The sequence below is a fragment of the Equus quagga genome, chromosome 1 (assembly GCF_021613505.1).
Source record: "Equus quagga isolate Etosha38 chromosome 1, UCLA_HA_Equagga_1.0, whole genome shotgun sequence".
Classification (NCBI taxonomy): domain Eukaryota; kingdom Metazoa; phylum Chordata; class Mammalia; order Perissodactyla; family Equidae; genus Equus; species Equus quagga.
In genome coordinates this window covers 136,300,566-136,324,744 of record NC_060267.1, presented here as the reverse complement: position 1 = coordinate 136,324,744, position 24,179 = coordinate 136,300,566, and the positions used below count along the sequence as shown (strand labels likewise).

Here is a 24,179-nt window from a genome sequence, read left to right as displayed (position 1 = left end):
ATAACAATAAAAAAAAATCAATAACATCCCCCATACCAGAAAAAACAATTAGAAAATGAACTGTTTAAATATATCCCATTTACAAGAGCAACCAAAACTGTAAAGTACCTATAAATCTTTAAAAATTATGCCAGATGAATAATAAAACTTTACTGAAGGACCTAAAAGAAGACATAAGTACACCACATTCATGTGAGGGAGGGCTTGATATTGAAATGCACTGCAATTTCAATCAAAATCTCAATAGACTCTTCTGACGAACTTGACAAGCTGCCTCTATTCATATGGAAGACTCATGGCCAAATAATGTAGCTAGACAGCAATGTCAAAGAGTAACAAAGGAGGACTTGCCCTCCCAGATAGCAAAGCTCTTTATGAAATTATAGCAATTAAGATAGAGTAGGATATTTTGCAAAGAGAGGCAAGAAGATGAACAAAACAGAAGAGAGATCTTAGGAACAGACACATACTGACGTGGGAGTGGTGTGTGCGATTGAAGTAGTATTTAAATACCCATTTAATCAACTGGGAAAAGATGATCTAAGTCATAAACAAGGCTAGACTAACACTCTACATAGATAAAATTCTATCCTTACCTCCAACAATACTCCAGAATAAATTCCCTATATACTAAGGTCTAAATGTGCAAAATAAACTTTAAGGTAATTAGAAAAAAATTTAAATGCCTTTTGACAACAGATTAGGAAAAACTCCATAAATAAGACATAAATGCACAAACCACAATGGGAAGAACTGATGAATAAGACCATATTAAAATTTTTAAAATTTTAACAGCTTTTATTGAGGTATAATTTACATACCATAAAATTGACTCATTTTAAGTGTACAATGCAATGATTTTTAGTAAATTTACACAGTTGTACAACAATCCCCACAATCCAATTTTACAATATTTCTATCACCCCAAAAGACCCCTCCCACCCATCTGCAATTCCCTCATTTCCACTCCCCTAGCCACATTATTTTTTGTATAAATGAAGATAAAAGTCAGACAGACTAAGAGATGGTATTTGCAATGTTTAGCAAAAAAATAGTAAATAATATATGAAGAACTACTATAAATAAAAATGGGGAAGAACCCAGAAAATGGAAAAAAGAGGAGGTTCAGATGGTTAATAAACATGTAAAAAAATGCTCTCCTCACAAGTATTGGGGAAATGCTAATCAAAACAGGAAACCATTTCACTCCTACAAAATTGGCAAAAAATTAAAGCCTGAACATACCAAGCACTGGCCAGCCAGGGAGAAATGGTCCATCTCCTATTCTGTTGATGGCAACTCAAAACCCAAGATGTGCACCCTTTGTAACCCAGGACATGCCCAAAATGGCAGGTTCAAGGATGTCCACTGCAGCATTGTTGTAACAAAAAATGGGGAACCACCTAAATGTCCACCAAGGGGGGAATGGATAAATGAATGGGTATATTCATAAATTGTACAGTACTGAACTAATGATCTATGTAAGTCAACACAAATACATTTCAAAACCAAATTGGAAAAACCAATTTTGAAAATGCTATTTCTAGCATGATCCCATTTAAATTTTAATACATAAAACAATACTATATTATGCACAAATTTATGAACACATATGTGTATTAACAAGAACAATGATATGGAATGGAAAGATGTGTACCCACTTTAGAGGAGGAAAGGAAAGGAGAGGACTGGTATCTAGGAAGAAAAGGAAACTCCAGCTCTACCTATATTTTTTTATTTCTTTTTAAGAAGTTGGAAAACAAATATGGTAAAATGTTAACATTTTTAAATCTATGTGTCAAGTACATTAGTATTATATTATTTTCTGAACTTATATTTAATTAAAAAACAAAAAGCCTTCATAGTGCTAAAACGTGATGTCAATACAGTAAATGAGAGGAGAAGAACATACTAGCAATGGTTCCAAACTGGGATATGATTACCATCACAGTCCCCTAGAAGTGGGAGGAAAATATGAGAACTTCTTGATCTGATTTCTTCACTTGGCCTTCAAGCACCACACTCTCCTCGTCCTCCTTTACACAGTCTCCTTTGCTCATTCTACCTCTTCTGCTCAGCCTCTTAACATTGGAGGCCTCACGGCTCAGCCCTTGGTCCTCTCTTGTCTAGCTACACTTTCAGTTCAGTCCTCTCTTTTGGACACCAAAGTTATATATCCAACTGCCTATTTGATCTAGGAAGTCTAAATTTAACATGGCCAGAACTCATCCCCCCCACCCAAAAAAACAAAAAATACTTGCAGTCTTCCCCACCCCCAACTCCATTTTTACAACTGTTCTCATCAAAAACCTGGCAGTCGTTCTTGATTCTTCTCTTTCTCTCAAACCCTATATCATGTAATACTACTGACTCCATCTTCCAAACATATCCAGATCCAACCACTTCTCACTACCTCTAATGCTATCCCCCAGGTGTGATCACCAACATCTCTCACCTCCTAACTGGTATCCTGCTTCTATCATGGCTTTCCTGCAGTCTGTTCTCAACACGGCAACCACAGTAACTCTGAAACTGAGAGTCAGAGCATGTGACTTCTCTGTTCAAAATCCTGCAATGGCTCCCATCTCACCCAGAGCAGAAGTCCAACTTCAGGGGCTGGCCCAGTGGCAGTGTGGTTAAGTTTGTGCACTCTGCTTCGGTGGCCTGGGATTCGGAGGTTCGATCCCAGGCGCAGACCTACACATCGCTTATCAAGCGTGGTGGCATCCCACATACAAAATAGAGGAAGACTGTCACAGATGTTAGCTCAGGGCCAATCTTCCTCATGCAAAAAGAGGAAGATTGGCAACGGATGTTAGCTCAGGGCCAATCTTCCTCACAAAAAAGGGAAAAAAACCTCCAACTCCTTACTATATCCTACAAGATCGCACAAATTCTATTCCTCCTCACTCCCATTTTCTCTCTGCTCCAATTTCCTACCCCTCTCTCCATTGTTTATTACCCCACTCTAAACATATTGTCTAGACACACAGGCGTATTCCCACTTTAGGGTCTTTGCACGAGCCATTCACTCTGCCTGGACCCTTCTTCCCCCAGATATCCACGTCGTAGCTAACTCCCTCATTTCCTTCAAAAGTCTTTCCTCAAATGTCTCTTTCTCAATGAGGTCTACCTTAACCTCCTAAATTTAAACTGCAAATCCACCTGCACTCTTCATCCCCTTTAATCTGCTCTTTTCCTTTTTTATGGCACTTATCACCTTATGACACATTATATAGCTTAATTATTAATAATGGCCATTGTTGGGGCCAGCCCCCATGGCTGGGTGGTTAAGTTCGCGTGCTCCGCTTTGGCGGCCCAGGGTTTCACCAGTTCGGATCCTGGGCGTGGACATGGCACTGCTCATCAGCGTCCCACATGCCACAACTAGAAGGACCCACAACTAGAATATACAACTATGTACCGGGGGGCTTTGGGGAGAAGAATTTACAAAAAAAAAAAAAAAAGTGGCAACAGATGTTAGCTCAGGTGGCAATCTTTTAAAAAAAAAACAAAACTGCAGCTCCAAAACAACCTGAGGGCAAAAAATAAAATAAAATAAATGTCTGTTGTTTATTATTTTCATTATGATGTCAGCTCCATGAAGGAAAAGCTCTTTGTCTGTTTTGTTTACTATATTTATACTAAATGCCTGGAGAGGTGCCTGGCACATGGTAGCCACACAATAAAAACAGCTGAGGGCCGGTCCTGTGGCTGAGTGGTTAAGTTCCCTCGCTCTGCTTCGGTGGCCCAGGGTTTCGCTGGTTTGAATCCTGGGCACGGACATGGCACCGCTCATCAAGCCATGCTGAGGTGGCATCCCACATGCCACAACGAGAAGGACCCAAAACTAAAAATACACAACTATGTACCAGGGGGCTTTGGGGAGAAAAAGAAAAAATAAAATCTTAAAAAAAAACTCAAACAGCTGAATAAATGTATGTATGTATAAGATATATATAGCAGATGTGTACAGTAGGGTAAGTATGTAACATGAAAAAATGTTTATGGAGGGACAAGTTTTTTTTTTTTAATTAGTGTTGTAAATCAAAAAAGTTTACAGACTTCTAATCTAGGGCTACCAAAACCAGAACAAAGAGGTAACATGGCTTTACAAAGAACAAAGTATATTGGCCATGGGACAGAAGTCCAAATCAACAAATAAAGAGAAGCAAAATTCTGTGTTTTGACTCTAAAAAGATTTGATATATGAAAGAAAAACAGGTTGAAATGTACCTGGATAGAAATAGCAACAGAACTAAATAAGACAGGGAAAGAAAAAGAAAATAGCCGATGAAGAAGAGGATTAGACTATTTTCATTAATGATACAAAAGACAAACAAGGGGAAAATCAGGTAAATATACAGATGACCTCAATTTTAAGGGATGAACCACGGGCTGGCCCAGTGGCGCAGTGGTTAAGTGTGCACAGTCTGCTTCAGCAGCCCGGGGTTCACCGGTTTGGATCCTGGGTGCGGACATGGCACTACTTGGCAAGCCATGCTGTGGTAGGCGTCCCACACATAAAGTAGAGGAAGAAGGGCACGGATGTTAGCTCAGGGCCAGTCTTCCTCAGCGAAAAGAGGAAGATTGGCAGCAGTTAGCTCAGGGCTAATCGTCCTCAAAAAAAATAAATAAAAAATAAAGGATGAACCACATCAAAGAACTTGAGCCAAATTTAGGAGATACAACGTAAGTAGTTTTTCTGTTTGTTTGTTTTAATTCAACAACACAGCAAGCCTAGAAAGTGGCAATAAATAAAAGCTCTGGCAAAGAAAGAGAAATTGCAATCAGATATGGTGGTGAATAAGGTCAGGACTATTTTAAGAACTAGGAAGGCAGTCTCAGCAAGAGCAAAACAATACCTAGCGACGAAGTTTGTTGGTCAGATGAGCACAGTTACACACTCAAAATGCAGATCAGCATACATGCACTCTAAGAAGCTTGGTTAGAATTGCAAATTCTACAGCCAACATATTTTTATAGCCTCAGATTAACCAACTAGATTTTATATGCAATCTTTTTAGAAAGAGAGGCATTCTTGGTGCCTTCATACTGCACAAGTATATTTGCAAATTTCCTAAAAATTGGTTTAGATATCCAATATTTCTACCACCTCTTCTAAATTAAATATATCCACTTAAGCACTAAAAACATAATGGCAAAACAACACGCTCTTTAAAAAAAAATCACATGAAATTTACTTAGTTTTTTCAAAATTAAACTTGGCAAATCAGGAATGCTCAGTAAAATTTTGGCAATAATGTATCTTCAGTTTGTTTTTTATTCTCTGATACAATCCAAGGGAAAAATAGCAAAATCACTCAACTAAAAAGAACATAACAGACTGGTAAATTACTCTAACAGAAAAGAACAACATACAAAGTCTGAGTTGCATAGCTCTGGACTTGACGAAAACTGATTTCTAACTAATTTCACAAACAACAAGCTGATGTGGACTCTGACAGGAAAAGACATGGAAATACCCTGAAATTCAGGGACAAAAAAACTACAGCAGAAAACTAACATGAAATTATGTTTGTTCTCTAAAGCACACAACCAAGGGAACCTAATGCTTTCTTAAATTCAGGTCCATTCTTGCTTTTACATACGAGACTGTAGGCACTGATACAGATTAGGTATACTTAGAAGAGTAGGAGGGGACAATCCTCCTTCCCTCATCACCGTGGACTGTTTCAAGCAGATGCTCACAAAGTTCTCCTTTAAGGAGGAGGGAAATATAGGGAATGTTGTCAAGGTAAATAGGGTTGTCAACCTGAGCCTGCCTTTCCAATCTACCAGGGACCGGCACATCCCTCACCTAGAAACCAGAAATGGGTGCAAAGGCCTAAGGCAATCTGGGAGGTATGAAGCAAGGAAAAGAGAAAGAAGGCTTAAAGGCATCTCTTTCGTTGTTTGTCCTCAGAGAAGAGATGAAGGATTGTTTAGACTCCTGGGTCCTATTCCAGGAGCAAAGGACACAGTGACATTCTCCTGAGGACACCGGGGTGAGAACAAACAGGGAGCAAGGAGGAAAGCAAACCTGGCAGGAGGCCTGAGATGTGCCAGCCCATTGAGAAACAGCCAGAACAGAATTAATTTAGGACAAAGAGAGAAGCTAGAATCCAGTGTACCCCTTTCCTGTTTTTACAGGATTTCTGAAGATCAGAAACCTGTGCTTCCCCAGATGTAGTTTTTTAGTAAAGATTCTTTTGAAAATATCTGTCTCAACTGTGCTAAAGAGAGTGGAAAAAAGGGGGTTTGAGGACAGAATTTTAAGAATACAGGTCCAAAGTGATACAGGGGAAATCAAAATGAGAAAACACCGAAAGAAAGAAGAAACATGTTTCTCACCTGAAGCACTATCTGCTCACATTTGTATGGGATTATTCTTTAAGAAGACGCCAAGGGGTGCCAGTGCTACCACTAAACAGTCAGTTCAGGCAAGCCATACCTGAATCAGCTCAGTCTCTGCCTAGCACATTTACAACAAAACCTAAACATAGTCAAACCTAGAAAGCACACACATAGAAGGACAGGAGAAATTGTTCTTAAAAAAACAACACACAAACCACAGAACACTTAAAATGAGACTTTCTAAAATGCTAAAATATGGAAGAGTGAGTTTCCTAGACTTCTCTCATACTACCAATCCCAGTGAAGACCCAAAGCTGAAGAGAGAAGCTGCTGCACAACTGAAAGAAAGATGCAAAGGCAGAGTATCATGCCTGTTCTCACAACCTAGGTTTCTGACGTGACTGGTAATTCTCGTTCCTTTTCTCCTCCTCCATCCTATTGTAGCTCAAGTAAAAGAGAAGCTGAACACAGTAGAGGCAAACTGACAGGACGGACACAGAGGTGAACACACCCTAAAGTGGCTGGGAAACTGATGTAGATACCTCTCTACTTGGGATTTTCCCTCACCATAACCATTTTGAATAAAATGTGCTCTCTATTTCAGAACAGAAACAAAATAACAATAATTCTTATCACTCCTCAAAATTTCAATTAGCTGCAACACTAGGTTTATAACTGGAGGTTACTCCAGGTACAAATCTACTACCTTGTACTAGTGATATTCACATGTGCCCTGCTGTTAAAGAGGTAAAACACAGAAATAAAATCTCCTAGACCTAGGAGAAGTGAAGCCAAAGCTCTGGTCACAGCACTGAGCTTTTTAGAGTACTTGGAGGCCTCATTTAACAACCACCCCCACACATACACTGAAGATGATTACTAGCTTAGAACAAGAAAAACCTCCAGAGTTAGGAATTATGCAACCATAAAATAGCTTCTGTCTTTCCTGTGGTATCTCAATGATACCACAAAACTGTCAGGAACCCCAAAGGAGTTTTAAATCACTGAATTCTGCACTATTTTTAAAAAGGCACCAAAAGGGAACACACATTTAAAAATCAGATACGGCTACAATCCAGAGGACTCTCCCTGTGGTGGTGAGATCACACACTCAAACGTCTTGATGGTATAATACTCTGCAGATTATCTGAAAATACAATCAAAGATCAAATTCCTCAGACATGGACACTGGGTTGTATTCAGCTATAGTTGGGGATATAAGGAAGTGTCTACCACAAAATATAGCTCCACTGAATTTTGCTCTTTTTGAATAAGCTGCTGCTACTCCCACATTGGGACAGAGACTGGTTCAAGCTCTCTCCTTCAAGGACCATGTTCTTGATATCCTATGTTCCTGCCCTCCTGCAAGACCTCTCCCCCTCAAGGCCCACACAGCACAATTCTTATACAGCCAGACATTCAGAAAACAATGCAAGAAGATTTCAGGGCACAAACTCAATAGGCAGTTCCTTCATTCAGAACCACACACCACTGGGGGCCACACAATAACACATCTGAAAACCCATCATGTAGATAAAGATTTTTTTAGAGGGTACCCAGAAGCAGATGAGAAATATGCAAAGTGATAGAGAGTGTGGGGAAAACCTGTGAACATAAGAAGTAAATGACCTGTTTAATGCCTCACAAAATGCGATAGTTTGCTTCAAGCAGATTAGACTCCAGCTGTCTTCTACCCTCCAGTGAAACATCAGAATTACTATTTTTAAGCGCCTTTAAACATTAGAAAAGCACTTCCATTTACCTCATAGACAATCTGTAGCTCCAGACAGATGGGAACTAACTGTCATCTACACAAATCCATAACAACTTCCCGACTTAAAAAAGTGTAGAGATGTCTCCAAAGAAACATTACTCCTTAAGAGCAGGTTCCACATCTCTCCACTCTCTCAGCTTTCTTTCCTGACCCTCATGTGACATAAGGAACTGAACAGCCTGAACACGTAGAGCTCTCAGGATTCTGGGAGTCAGAAACTATGTGAAAAAATAAAGAGTGGAACTCAACCTAGAAGCAAGCACAATCCCATGATTAAGAAGTTGTGTACTCTTCAATATACCAATTTACTTCTTTTCCCTGTCAATAAGTTAGATCTGAGACCATTTCTCCTATGTACGTTTTTTTTAAAGATTTTATTTTTCCTTTTTCTCCCCAAAGCTCCCCAGTACATAGTTGTGTACTTTTAGTTGTGGGTCCTTCTAGTTGTGGCATGTGGGATGCCGCCTCAGCATGGCTTGATGAGCGGCACCATGTCCGTGCCCAGGATTCAAACCAGTGAAACCCTGGGCCACCAAAGTGGAGCACGCGAACTTAACCACTCGGCCACGGGGCTGGCCCCTCTCCTATGTACTTTTTAGGATGGCATAATACATGAGAAAACACTTTAAAAGTATATACTATACTGATGCAGCTAAAGCAATGATGACATTTTATAGCTTTAAAAGTATTAGAGGGGCCAATCCCTCATTAATCCAATCCCGTTATAGTCAGTAATTCTTTTACTTATTTATTCATTTTTAAAGACTGGCACCTGTGCTAAGAACTGTTGCCTATCTTCTTTTTTTTTTCAGTAATTCTTTATATTAAACTTTACCTGTTCAAATTACTGTGTGGTTTCTGTCTCCTGAATGGAACTTGGCAGTTTTTTCAATGAGTGGAAAAGGCTAAGTAGCATAGACTGAAAATAAGAAATGTTATTCCCTACATAAAATCCACATAGCTCTGCTTTATTTACAATTCTACCAATAAAAAGTAATACAACACTGTAAAACAGCCAAGTTAACATGCTTAAGGGTCCAAGTAACCCTGCCTGGTACACTCTGCTTCGTGAAGTTATGCAAGCTTAATATTTGGCTCCCCAAGGCCAAGGTCAGCACTTTCTTTAGAGACATTCACAAAATAGCTAACCAACCACATATTTTATAATACATCTTCCCAAACACGGAAGAAACTTCTTAGCATTCATTTAATTTTCTACGCTAAAGAAATTAACTTTCATGAAGAATATCAAAAATCAAAACAGCCTATGCATGTCTTGTGCTTATCTGAAATATCTAGTGTGCTCCTTGGCTCTGATCCACACAACATCCTCCAGTTGAGCAAAGTCTTTATAAATAATTTTCAGAATACTCACCACCAAATCAAATTTGCATCCAAACAGCAACTATAAAGTCTCCAAATCAATCAAGGACCATTAAAATAGCACCTGCAAAAAACTTTTTTAAGGTATATAATCAAATATACATTGAGTGAGACTCTGCAGAACAAATATTGTAGTGATAAGACGAACACAGTTCCTGCCCTCAGAAAAGTGAAAATGAGGATGTACATCAGGTAGAAATGAGAGGCAAATAAGCAATTTTTTAAAGTATGGTAAATGTTACAATGAAGAATGTACTATAAAAACACCAGGAGTGGTCATTAACCAAGATGGAGGATAGGGGTCAGGAAAGGCTTCTTAGAGGGTATGGCATCTAAACTGAAATCTGAAAGATAACTGGAGGTAGACAGAAAGAAGGGGATAAGGAGAGTGAAGATAAAAGCATGGGCAAATGCCCAGAGGGAGGAGTGAGTCACCTGAAACATCTTGAGGCCGGATGGTCAAGAGATGCAGTTAGAGATCAGTAAGAGCCAAATGATGAAGTGCCTCATCTACTAGACTCAGGAGTTGGAACCTGACCCACACTTTCCACCAAGAAGTCACTGAAGAGCTTTAGGCAAAAAAAGGGCTCAGATTTGCACTGGCCGCAGTGTAGAGTGGACTGGAGCAGGCAAGACTACAACAGCCAAATGAAATTATTCCCAAACAGTTTTGAAAAACTAAAACACGCCATAAGTTAACCACTGACAAGCTTCCCCTTTATCTGATCCTCTATGACGTAGGGAGAGTAGGTATCATCAACTCAATATTACAAGCAAAGAAGTATACAGAGAAGTCAGCTGACTCGCCTAAGTAAGGTTCCACAGCTAGAAAGTATGTAAAACACCAGCATTCACTTTCCTTGCTTCGTTCCTAGGAAAGCCCCAAGATCTATCTTTTCAGTCTAGTCTGGGGAGGCAGGTATCACTTGGTGCAGGGTTGAGTAAGGTTAGCACTCTCAGCAATACAACTGTAGGTTCATTTGCTCAACAAGTTTAGTGTCTCTACAAAATGATGTGGGAACCCCAAACCTTTCAGACACTAGAGACAACACTCCTTCCCTGCCTTTTCACACTGCAGAGAGCAAGGCCACAGGGCATGAGGAAGAGAGACTGAATGGTCAGGATACCAAGAGTTTCAGAACCATGGCCTTAAGAAAATCACTTATTCTCTGCAATTTTAGTCATCACCTAGAAACTGAATACAATAATTGTCAAAGTCCCCACATTCTAAAAAATGTCTAAGATTCTGTATCTATCCCACCTGAAAAAAGCATAGTATCCTGGAAACCTTCACATGATAGTTCCAATGTTTTCAAGGGTGGTAATATAATCTTGGAGGGTTTCAAATTCCCGGGGAAACACACTGAGTGCTGACAAACAGCATCAATGTCCATGGTCAGGAGAAAACTTTCTGAGAAAAGCATTTGAAAATGTTTCCTTCAGCAATAAATAACAGAAAAAAATACAACATCTAACTTCAGTAGCAGTTACTTGCGTTATAAAATTAATTTATTAATCTCCCACCCTCTCCCACTCTCTGCCCTGGCAGAGAAGCAAACTTGTTGGCATCACTTCAACTACCAAGACAATTTTATAGTTTAGATGCAAGGCCTCTGTGGAGCTCCACTGACAAGATTTGTTAAGACACAATGTGTATTTTTTAAAAGGAAAAACTGAAGTAACAGTACACAAAAACAAAATAACTGACATGGGAAGAAAGTACCACAGCAAAGCAAGGCTGTCAGTATACCATGGCCACTCACATGTTCTTCAGTAGACACAGCAATTACGGCTGCAGGGAACAAAGGGTACAGTTACCAAAGGGCTCCAAGACAAGCAGAGAGGAGAAACGAAGTCCCCTGCCTGGCTTTTATCACTTATTAGTCAAATGAAGAACTGCAGAACGAATCATCTGAACTTTTTTCTTCTTTTTTTTTTTTGAGAAGATTAGGCCTGAGCTAACTACTGCCAATCCTCTTCTTTTTGCTGAGGAAGACTGGCCCTGAGCTAACATCCGTGCCCATCTCCCTCTACTTTATATGTGGGAGGCCTACCACAGCCTGGCTTTTGCCAAGCAGTGCCATGTCTGCACCTGGGATCCAAACCACCGAACCCCAGGCCACCAAGAAGCGGAATGTGAGAACTTAACCGCTGTGCCACCGGGCTGGCCCCTGAACTTTTTTCTAATGAAGGATTTATCTTAATCTTAGGTCATATGAGGACTAGAAACCTAAACAGCTCTGTTCAATGGGTATGATCCAATTACCGTCTTATACTTGAAAAGAAAAAATCCTTAAAGGAAAGTTGGTTTTAATTTGTTTTTATCACCTCTAAGTGCTTGTACCTAAAAGCAACTCATGATACTGTAGAAGTATTTTCTCATTCACCCTCATATTCTTGATAAGGATTTTTAGCATCCAGAAGTTTTACAAATAGCTCCAAGATGTAGACCTTCAGCAGTCCACAAGGGCTAGTATTTCAAGAAGGGCCACAAAAGGGGCCGGCCCTGCGGCCAAGCAGTTAAGTTCGCATGCTCCATTTTGGCGGCCGAGGGTTTCAGCGGTTCAGATCCTGGGCGTGGACATGGCACCGCTCATTAAGCCATGCTGAGCCGTCATCCCACATAGTACAACTAGAAGGATCTACAACTAGAATATACAACTAGGGGCCGGCTCCGTGGCCGAGTGGTTAAGTTCGCGCGCTCCGCTGCGGTGGCCCAGGGTTCAGATCCTGGGCGCGGACATGGCACCATTCATCAGGCCACGTTGAGGCAGCGTCCCACATCCCACAACTAGAAGGACCTGCAACTAAGATATACAACTATGTACCGCGGGGGGGGGGGGTTGGGAAATAAAGCAAAAAAAAAAAAAAAAATTGGCAACAATTGTTAGCCCAGGTGCCAATCCTTAAAAAAAAAAGGAAGATTGGCAACAGTCGTTAGCCTAGGTGCCAATCTTTAGGGGAAAAAAAAAGAATATACAACTAGGTATTGGGGGGCTTTGCGGAGAAGGAGGAGGAAAAATAAAAAAGCCCCCAATACAGCAATAAGGCTTGCTCAACAGCACAGATTACATTTTCCCAGGTAAACGATTACCTACCCACAGCCCAGTTTTTCTCAGGTAATACATCAGGGTGCAAAGCTATTTAAGAGGAAAGGAAAAGTTGTCAACATTGAAAAGACGAGGAAACTAAAGCACAGAGAAGTTGAGTAGATGAAAGCTAAAGTAAAAGAAAGGAAAAAGCTCTATCTGGGCCACTTCATAATAGGTTCTGAATCTAAACATCTACGTAAATTTACGACAAATATGAAAGGCCATGTTACTCTTCTTTATCTTTCTTTTTTAAAGACTGGCACCCGAGAATTATGTTAAGTGAAATAAGCCAGCTAGAGAAGGATAATCTGTGTATGACACCACTCATATGAGGAATTTTAAAATGTGGACTAAGAACAGTTTAGTGGATACCAGGGGAAAGGTGGGGTGGGGGATGGGCACAAAGGGTGAAGTGGTCCACCTACAACACGAATGACAAACATTAATGTACAACTGAAATTTCACAAGACTGTAACCTATCATTAACTCAATAAAAAAATAAAAATAAAGACTGGCATCAGAGCTAACAACTGTTGCCAATCTTTTTTTTTTTCTGCTTTTTCTCCCCAAATCCCGCCAATACATAGTTGTATATTTTAGTTGTGGGTCCTTCTAGTTGTGGCACGTGGCACGCCACCTCAGAGTGACCTGACGAGCAGTGCCATGTCCATGCCGAGGATCCAAACTGGCGAAACCCTGGGCCGCTGAAGCTGTGTGCATGAACTTAACCACTTGGCCACATGGCCGGCCCCTCTTCCTCTTCCTCCTCCTCCTACCCAAAGCCCCCGAGTACATAGTTGTATATTCTAGTTGCAGGTGCTTCTGGTTATGCTATTTGGGACACCACCTCAGCATGGCCTGATGAGCGGTGCCACGTCCACGTCCAGGATCCGAACCAGTGAAACCCTGGGGTGCCAAAGCGGAGAGCACGAACTTAACCACCTGGCCATGGGGCTGGCCCCTCTTTAAAAAGAGCTTTTCATTCAAAGGAAAACATAAGCATCGAAGTCTATTTTGTACAAAAAAACAAATTATTACATGGAGGTTTATAGTAGATTTTTCAAACCTGCCAAAGCTTGGAAGTAATCAAGATGTCCTACATTAGATGAGTGGATATATAAACTGGTACATCCAGACAATGGATTATTCAGCACTAAAAAGAAAAAGAGCTATCAAGCTCTATAAAGACATGGAGAAACCTTAAATGCATATTATTAAGTGAAAGACACCAATCTAAAAAGGCTACATACTGTATAATTATGGGGGAGAGGGAGGGATGATGAATAGAAGTGCAGAGGATTTTTAGGACAGTGAAACTATTCTGTATGATACTGTAACAGTGGATACATGTCATTATACATTTGTCAAAAACCACAGAGTATACAACATCAAGAGTGAACCCTAATACAAACTACAGACTTTGGGTGATAATAATGTGTCAATGCAGGTTCATTAACTATAACAAATGTACCACTCTGGTGTGGGATGTTGAAAATGGGAGAGGCTATGTATGTGTGAGAGCAAGGGGTATATGAGAAATCTCTGTACTTTCCATTCAACTTTGCTATAAGCCTAAAACTGCTCTAAAAATAGTCTATTTTTTAAAAAGCCGAATTATTTAAAGGTTCTAATTTTTTATCTGGGTGGTTGTTAGACATGTATACATGTATAAAAAAATCATCAGATTTTGTGCACTTTATATGTATTTTATACTTCAAGGAGTTTAAAAACAAAACAAATTTAACAGGGCAAACTAATCATTTGAGGGGAAAAAAAATCTGTGCTTAAGCTAACACTGGAAGGCAGAACCTTTCGTGACAAGGCATGGGCACTGTTGTCTGAGCACTGATACTCCCTGGCTGGGTGGCCTAAACATCTTATTCTCAGCTTTCTCAAATATAAAATGAATGTACTACAACTTGTCTCATAGGGCTGTTGAAAAAGAAATTCCTTGTCTTGTCCACTTAGTTATTCAAAAGAAAAACATGCAGACTGGGAAATAAAGATTCCAATCAAGTCAGAGGACTATTACAGATTGGTCTCTCTGCCAATAAACTATAAAAAATATGGTAAACTATAAATAAAACAGCTTATAAAACACTTAAAATTTTTTAATAAAAATGCCCTCTAAAGCAGCAATATTTAAAGAGTAATTTTCTCACTTCGACCAACTTCCACATGATAGTTTCATTCATCTTAAATCCCCACCTTACCTTCCACCCAGGAAATATCATTTTAGCAGCTCCATAAGAATCTATTTAATTCTTTGTTTTATTTTTAAAGATTGGCACCTGAGCTAACAACAGTTGCCAATCTTCTTTTTTTTTCTTGCTTTTTTCTCCCCAAATCCCCCCAGCACATAGTTGCCTATTTTTTTAGTTGTGGGTCCTCCTAGTTGTGGCATGTGGGACACCACATCAACATGGCCTGACGAGTGGTGCCATGTCCGTGGCCAGGATCCAAACCTGCAAAACTCTGGGCCGTTGAAGCAGAGGGCGCAAACTTAACCACTCAGCCACAGGGCCGGCCACCTATTTAATTCTTTAAGACATTTGGGAAGCTTTAAAAGAGGATCCTGATAACCAAGTTCTTGGCTACGAAGAAACTAGTCGCTTCTGAACACTGGCCCAAGAAGTCAATGGTGAAACAGAATGCAATATGTCAAACAGAGCTATGAATAGGCAAGTATGAAAATGACTTTTAATGAGAGGGAGGATTTAAGGGATGAAAAGTCATCATCAAAGCCCTGCTTGCCACTCCCAGAAATTAAAATCTAGAACACTTAGCTAGGACCCTCTGTTGGTACTAGTTTTCAAATATCATACATGGAAGATCATCAGACAAGAAAGCCTGAAGCTTTAAAAAGTTACATGTGAATTAAAGTTAATTCACGTTACTTTTTAAAGTAGTGAAATATGTGCCACATGACCAACAGTCTAAAGAGGTAGTATCTACTGTGGTAACTGGGCCTGAACACTTACAAAGGTACAAACTACCAAGGCCAGGCTCCAGAGAGAAATGAAGGATGAATTTTGTTGAACCCCGTGGATGACCAAGAAGCCTCCCGGCCTGCATCAATTAACAGAAATCCAGAAACACGACAAGTACTGAAGTAAGTTCTAAAGCAAATAGAACCCCTCAATCTAGAAGCCTGTGTACACTTGCAACAGTTCCTGGTTATTTCAACTTCTCACCTCAATGGAGTAACCACTAGTTCTTAGTTCAGGTAGATCTGGAAATCTGGTAAAAATGTTAAATGAAGCTTCAAGCTGAGGATTATCAGAGAGGAATAACCACAAAATTGGGCCCAGAGCCCACAGGAGTGCTCTTCAACTTTTCCTGAAACAGTGTCCCTCTGATGCAGTCTGAGTCAGAGCAATTCTACCGCCGGATATTTTTTTTTTTGGAAGATTAGCCCTGACCTAACTACTGCCAATCCTCTTCTTTTTGCTGAGGAAGACTGGCCCTGAGCTAACATCCATGCCCATCTTCCTCTACTTTATACGTGGGACGCCTACCACAACATGGCTTTTGCCAAGCGGTGCCATGTCCGCACTCAGGATCTGAACCGGCGAACCCCATGCCGCCAAGAAGCGGAATGTGCGAACCGCTGCACCAGTGGACCAGCCCCTACTGCTGGACATTTATTGAAGAGAAATGAAAACATATACATACACAAAGACTTACGTGAGAACATTTATTGTATCTTTATTCATAACAGCCAAAAATTAGAAACAACTCAAATGCCCATCAGCAAATGGTATAGTCATAAAAAGGAATACTACTCAACAATAAAAAGGAACACAACAAAATGGATGAGCCTTGAAATCGTCATACAGAGCAAGAGAAGCCAGATACGAAAGCCTATATAGTCAATTTTCATTATTTACAGTGGTTATGTTCTATAGTCACCACCAACACCAAGTTAGCAAATACCGAGCAACTACTCCTGCGGAAACATAGGTTAAGTTTCTGTGAGCCTCCACAAAATTTTTGTCAGCCAATCAATACATAACCTTCTAGAGCTACATACATACAATATACCATCTCTTATGTATGTTTCTATTTAAAGACTTTATTTAATATACATACATTGTGGACTCATTAATGCTGAACTCTCAGCCAAGAGCATTATAACTCATGCCTGAACAAAACTTATCTAACAAATAGATTTTCTTCGTAAGGCATAACATCACCTTCTTGTGCTTAGGAAGATCAGACAGCACTTCAGCACTATGCTTGGAAGCCATTTAAGCAGCGAAATCACTAAGAAAAAACATAAAAATATGAAAAACTATGGCACTAGATAGACCACAAAAAGGACACTTGTTTACAGCAGGAGAGCTGAAACAAGAAGGCTGAGTTGCCTTCTTCCACTTCAGCTGAGAACGCGCACACCAAGCAATTCAAATTTTTTGCCATTTCTGGTCTGCAAAGGGTTTTCTTTGGCCAGTGAAGCAGCTCAAATTTTAATTCATTGCCAAATTTAAAATTCAAGAAATTTCACATAAAAATACAGATTTCTGGTTTTCTTTCCAAAAAAGAAAAAATCATAAGATCTAGTAACACAACAACTGGCTGGAACTGAGCAACAGTGACCCTTTAGGGTCTGTGTTAACTAGTTAACCCTAGACCCTACCACTCCCCACTGCCCTACAACCTGCTTCCCTAATTTACTACTAGCTGGTCCCTGACGTAAATGCATCATTTACTAACCCAGATGTTTATAATATATTGCTGACTGCAAAAAGGTAGAAATCAGGATGTATAGCATACTCTCATTTTTGTAAAAGTTGTAAGAGACAGGGAAAAAATGTCTGGTTATACACTAAAACACTAACAGTGAAATTATGGATGATCCTTTATTTTTATTTCTTGTTCCTTATATATTAGCTTTTTTTAAACTAATGAATATACATTACTTATCTGCAACTTTGAGATATAATTCATACATCATACAATTCATTCATTTAAAGTGCACAATTCAATGGTTTTTAATATATTTGCAGATATGTACAACCATCACTACAATTTTAGAACATATTCATCACCTCAAAAAGAAATCCCATATCCTTTAGTTATCATTCCTCTACCCTCTCATACACTTCCAAGCCCTAAGCAACCACTAATCTACGTCCTGTCTCTACGTATTTGCCTATTCTGGACATTTCACATAAACGGAATTATATAATATATGATCTTTTGTGTCTGGCTTCTTTCACTTAGCAAAATGTTTTCAAGGCTCATCTATGTTATAGTATGCATCAGTACTTCATTTCTTTTTATTGCTAAATAATACTCCACTGTATGTATACACATTTTATTTATCCACTATCAGTTGATAGACATCTGAGTTGTTTCCCCTTTTGGCTATTATAAATAATGCTGCTATAAATATCATATACAAGTTTTTGTGTGGACGTTTTCATGTCTCTTGGGTAGATAACTAGGAGTAGGACTGCTGGATCCTATAGTACCCTATGTTTAACCATGTAAAGAACTGCCAGACTGTTTTCCAAAGTAGCTGCATCACTTTACATTCTCACCACCCCTGTATGAGGGCTCTGATTTCTCCACATCCTCACAACACTTATCATTATCTGTCTTTTTGATTATGGAGTAAGTCATTTATAAATGTTCATCCGATCATAATACACCCAGATTTTTATGGACTTCAATGTGTTCTTATTCACTGACATCAAATTTTACACTTGACAAGAGTCCAGTCCTAGACCTGCTCCCCTGATCTACCTACCATCTGTAAATGAAGGGACAGGAATAAAGGAGCTAAACCCACAAATAAAACTTTTACATAAGAGATCAGCAGCAGATTTTCTAAGCACTCAACAAAACAAAGTTCCTAACAGGGATCCATCACTCAAGTGAACATGTGTTCCCATCAAAACTCATCTGTAATGCCTCCTACATAAATGCAACTTCAAACCACAGCAGCAAACAGAAGTCTTGATCTAACATCTTTTTACTTGTAAAAGAACCAAGATGTCTTAGGTTTTCCCACCCAGAATCTACTGCTCAAATCCTGCTATAGTAGGAGAAGGGAAACGAAATCTGATTTAAAATCAGGACAAAACACAGATCCACTGGGACAAATATACAAAATGCCTGACTGCTCCCTTGCTCCAAGCCAGAGACAGCGTGCACTGTGCAACCTATCCCCAGCTCTGCCCATCACTGCTACTTATAGTCTCTGGGCAGCACTGGGAGGAGGGCAAGCAGCAAATACTACTGCCATGTTTACAGCAGCCCATGATGGCAGTGAGACCAAGACCCAAACAAGAAGAGGGTCCAAGAATCTCAACACCTGGCGCTATGCTCACCCAACACGTTTTCCAAGAGTCAAAACTGGCATCTTAGGGGCTGGCCCAGTGGCGCAGTGGTTAAGTTTGCATGTTCCGCTTCGGCAGCCCAGGGTTCGCCGGCTCAGATCCCGGGTGCAGACATGGCACTGCTTGGCAAGCCATGCTGTGGCAGGCGTCCCACATATAAAGTAGAGGAAGATGGGCATGGATCTTAGCTCAGGGCCAGTCTTCCTCAGCAAAAAAAAAGAGGAAGATTGGCAGCAGACATTAGTTCAGGGCTAATCATCCTCAAAAAAAAAAAAAAAAACTGGCATCTTAGCCAGGAAGGGGGTGGGCCACACAGCCTCTTCTGAAATGTAGAATTACTTTCTGTTTTCAGGCCTCAGTTCGGCACTCAGAACAAGTTCTCCAGCACTGAAGACAGGCCTCCATAAGGTGCTAGAGTCAACACATGCAAGTACTTCAGGCAGGGTAGGAGGTGGAATCCATGGCCACCAAATCCCCTTTCTACTTGTCCCTTCCCTCCATTTCCTGTTTAATTACAGAGAGTGTTTCTAACTCACACATTTTTGTAAACATTTATTCCTCATCTACTACACACAGGTACAAGAAGACACAAAAATACAGTCTCTGTAGGAAAGAGGTTAGGTCTTACGAAAGGAAACAAAAAATTATTCTTAAGTGAGCAAATACTATTTTGTTTTTTGTTTAAGGGCAATAATGCTACTACAGTTCAGAGGGAGTGAAGCATCCCCAGGCGCTGGAATGTTTGGGGAGTGTTTCATAAAGAAAGTAGGAAAGACTAGAGCTGGACTCTGGAGAAAAGAGAAGTGGAGCTGAAGGAAAAGGGTATCTCAAAGAGGGGCAAATGCCAGTGGATTCAACTGGCAAGAGGATTTGAGTAGGGATATATCGTGTATGAAATATTTAGCAAACCATTTGGTTAGTGGGGATTAGAATAAGCCCTGGAAAGGTGGGCTGGGGCCAGCTGGGCAGCAGTACCTTCAATGCCACATTAGGACTCAGATCTCATCCCATAAGCCTGCAGTAGTTTCTAACTTCACTGTAGGATCTCCATAGTCTGTGAAGTGTGTCTGTTGCTCACAACAGTTAAAAGTGCTGACATTTAGGGGCCGGCCCGGTGGCGCAGTGGTTAAGTGCACACATTCTGCTTCAGCGGCCCGGGGTTTGACGGTTCAATTCCCGGGTATGGACATGGCACGGCTTGGCACGCCACTATGTGGTAGGCGTCCCACATATAAAGTAGAGGAAGATGGGCACAGATGTGAGCTCAGGGCCAGTCTTCCTCAGCAAAAAGAGGAGGATTGGCAGCAGTTAGCTCAGGACTAATCTTTCTCAAAAAAAATAAAAAAATAAAAAGTGTTGACATTTACAGGTGAACTACATAAAGACAAAGAAGTTTAAGTGGATAAAGTGGATGGTCTGCCATTGTAACATCTTACTCATTTGCGGTTAAAAATGCCCAGCACAGAAGTACTGCTATTAGCTACTGCTGGATAATACCATGCTGAATTAAGCATCATCTACTCCTCATAAATATTCATGAGGTAGTAAAAGCATTAAACAAAGGCAATAAAAGTTCTCGGGTATTCTATCATCTCCTTTGGGCAGCGGTTCTAACATAGGATTAGACTGTGGATGTACTTTAATGGGCCCTTGAACCACCTAAAAGTGTACGCAAAAGTTAGTGTTGTGAACTTGACTAAGGAGACAATCTGTCTCTTTCCACATCTCACAGAGGTCTGATATCCTAAACAGGCTAGGAGCCTAACTTAGGGTTATTTTAACAGAAACCAGCAAGAATTTAACCCTGTAGCTGCCTTACCTTTCTAAAGGAAGCATTAATCAAACAGGGGTTGGAGGGTTAGCTTGGGGCAATTTTGAGAAGCTCCTAATATTTAAGTATATCCCTCCTTTCTCGTCAAGAACTGCCCCAGGAACTGGTCTCACCAAGGTCAAAACTCTTTGAAGATTCAAAAACTGGCCTGAGAGAGGGCAATGAAATAAATAACTCAAGACTACCCAACTGCTGCCTCTTCTCACACCTAAGGCAAACAGCGACATGCCCCCAGCTTCCTCTGGTTTCAGCATCTGTTCTCCAAAACGATCTCCTAATCAAGGAGGTGGTTTCCCTCAAAACCAAATATTCTGAGGTGACAAAGTCCGACACAAGTGCACAAAGTATTGTCACTTGACTTTTTAGTCGTCTCATGAAGGCTTTTTGCGTGACCTCATACAAGGAGTCTGTGCGGAGAAGCCAAAGGACCAAAGGGAAAGAGAGATGTGTTTTGGAGCATTCAGAACTCTTCCTAGGACCTGCACACCTTGCCCAGGGTCTCTAACCCTCCCACCCTTGCAGGAAAGGAGCCTTACTGGTCTGTTTTAATTGGACAAGATACATTTAGTCTGTTAAAAGTTAATTTGGCAGTTTCATACCATCCACAACGACAAAAAGAAGTTTCATTTCTTTTTCTGATTCTAACAAACTCCTGGATTTCCTTTGTCTCCTGATTAAACTGGCAGAATCTCTCTTTAGAAGCTAAAAGCAACCAAGTCATCACCATAATATTCACTTTCTCCTACAGCAAAAAAGAGGAAGACCTTACCACAACTCCAAAAAGTGGTGGTAGAGAACCAAAGAAATTCTGTTCCAAGATAAAATTCGAGCATCATGGACATTTAACCAAGACCTTCAGGAAGAAGCAAACGGTGGGCTCCGAGGAGCACAGAACGCAGGCGCCGGGCAGAGGGCTTTCTCCCTGCTAGAATCAGAGGGCAGTGACACTGGCCGGCCTGGTTCGCGGGGGCTCCTGCCTGTTTCATCTAGTCTTAGTCTCAAGCGGTCTGAAAATCACTCGCAGGGGCGACATCTAAGAAAAAGGTACGTTTATTTCTTACCCGGGAGGAACACAACGACCCGGAGAGCATCTGGCTGGCATTGAACACGTGTCAGCGCTGCGGGTCAGCGTAGCCCAGGGCTTCGGTCCTGTTTCCCCCTACCCGGCAGGCCGGCCCTCTGGCGCGGGGCTCTCAGACCTCCACCCCAAGGCCGTCTCCTGGCCTCGGGGACAGCATCCCGGAGGCTCCACCGGCGGCCGATGAGGACTCGCGAGCGACGCTCTGATGACACCCTGGCCCTGCGCGCGCCCGCTCCAACCCCGCGCCCGCCGTCGGCCGCCCCGCCGCCGTGAGATCGGTCTTTCGGCCCGACTCCTGTCACTCACCGGCCCGGGCAGCGGGCGCCCACGGCTCCCCAGGGGAGCTGGGCCCCGCGGGCCTCCTGGTTTCGGCCCGCCCCCTGGCAGGCAGTGCTGGTGGCTGAGCCCCGCAACAGCGGCCCCGCACCGGCCGCTCGGTCCAGCTCCCGGCGCTGCCCACTGGGTACGGATCAACAACAAGATGGCGGCCAGCCGAGGGGGCGGGGGCCAGGCGTCATAGTAACCAGGACGGCAAAGAGCCCGCCCCCAGCTGAGGATATCTCCAATTAACAGCCTCTTCGCCCACCGCCCCCGGGAGTGCTTCCTGCTGACAGGTCGGCCTGCCTGTCAGTCAGAGCCGGCCTCTCACAGCCAATGCCGAACGCCTCAGCACGTGACTGTGACGGCACGGGTTGGCGCATGCGCATCGTTCCCGGAGCTGCTAGAGGCAAAGCTTTTGCTGCTGAGTCCGAGACCGTAGCGCCCTTGTTCTGTCTGCAAGCCCTGCGCGCCTGCGGAGCCGACAACGTCTTCTCACACTTGCGCTCACACTTAGGGCATGTCTTCTGTGTACTATTTGCTTTTTTTGTCACCCACCCTGAAGGGAAGGGATTGTTGTCCCCTGTTCACTGATGAGGAAACTGAGGCCGAGCCAAGGTCACGCCACCTCTGGGAGTGGAGGCACTGGATCTTGCACCTTCTCCTGCTGCCTCCACAGTATAATTCCCTCTTCCTAGCGTCTTCACCATCTTTGCCGGTCATCACTCCAAGGTGCAGCCATTTTGCTGCCCCGAGCAGTCCCTGGAGGCTTGCCCACGTTTGTCCTTCTGCCCGGAGTTTAGTCCCCAGAACAAGCTCTGGCACACAGCGGGTATTCTGTCTTCCTGCCCTAGAGCATCTTGTCTTGAGTTCCTGTGACAACATCTTTTACCCTGGGCTGTCATGATCTGCCTACAAGGCCGACTATGAGTCCTGAAAACACGGTTAATTATCTTGGTCCCCAGTACAGAGCACCTTAACCCTGGGGTTGGCTTCAGAGTTAGGAGCCTAGATAGTCACACAGCCTGGACCCACATCAAGTGCCCAGACTAGCTAGCTCTGTGACTTTTGAGCCTTGGTTGGCCCATATGTAAAATGAGGAACAACAGTCGAGCCCTTAGAGCAGGGTAAGTACTCAGGAAAAGTCCACCTGCAACCACTTCCAGCAACACGTTGCTGTCCCTTAGGGCAGGTCTGACACCCACACTTTATTGGAAGCACTGTGAAACATGTCTTTCCCACAGAAGGCACTCAGCTTCTTCCACTACCTGGGACACTACAGCTCAGGAAGAGAGGTCCTCCAGTGCCCCAAGAGGGTTCAGGCCCACAGACTTGGTAGAGGGGAGAAGATTGAGAGAACTTGGGGATACCACAGTAAAGGTAGCCACCACACAGACAGGTCCTCTTGGAGAGCTGGCAGTAACCTGAGACCTGGTGCCAGGCTGGGCATGGGTAGTGGGCTAGCACTGCACCCAACAGAACCTGCCCTGCTACAGGTTACTGTAGGCTACCTGGTCATGTGCAACAGCTCAGCTCAGCACAAGGAGCACCGAGGGCCGAGGAACTAGAAGAAACAAATCAGGAAAAAATGGGAACAGCCCCTCAGAAGGGGGCTATCATCAAGTCCTCCATGGCCATCCATGCCACAGAGTCCTCAAGTCTGCATCAACCCTCACCTCAGTGCAACAGCTCCAGATCCTTCCCAAGAAAACCACATACAATCAGGAAAATGCCCTGGAGGTTGGTGGGGCCCTCGAACAGCAACAATGTCCTCCTCTCAGTGGGAAAAGGAAGCTCCTGGGCCATCCACATTTGCCAGAGCAGGTGGCCTCTGAGGGAAGAGGCTGACTGGAGGCCCCTTCAGTCACTGGCAAGGATAACAGCCTCTTACTTCTGCAGAGCATTAATCACTGTCAGAGCATTGTACAATGCCTTCTTCAAAGAAAAATAACCTGCTTCTCACTGAACGCCACCAACACGGTGTTCAGGCACTTTC

General features: G+C 42.2%; 1 protein-coding gene across 2 annotated transcripts in view; it reads right to left on the bottom strand.

Annotated features, from left to right (window-relative positions):
- The window catches only part of IP6K1 (inositol hexakisphosphate kinase 1), a 53,087-nt gene extending 30,752 nt beyond the window's left edge, over positions 1 to 22,335 (bottom strand). The window contains exon 1 of one of the 2 annotated variants that reach the window (XM_046668975.1): positions 22,172 to 22,335. The gene's annotated coding sequence lies outside the window, so the exon portion shown is untranslated. The other variant, XM_046668981.1, reaches the window with a different exon arrangement.
- Positions 22,336 to 24,179: the final 1,844 nt, after the last annotated feature.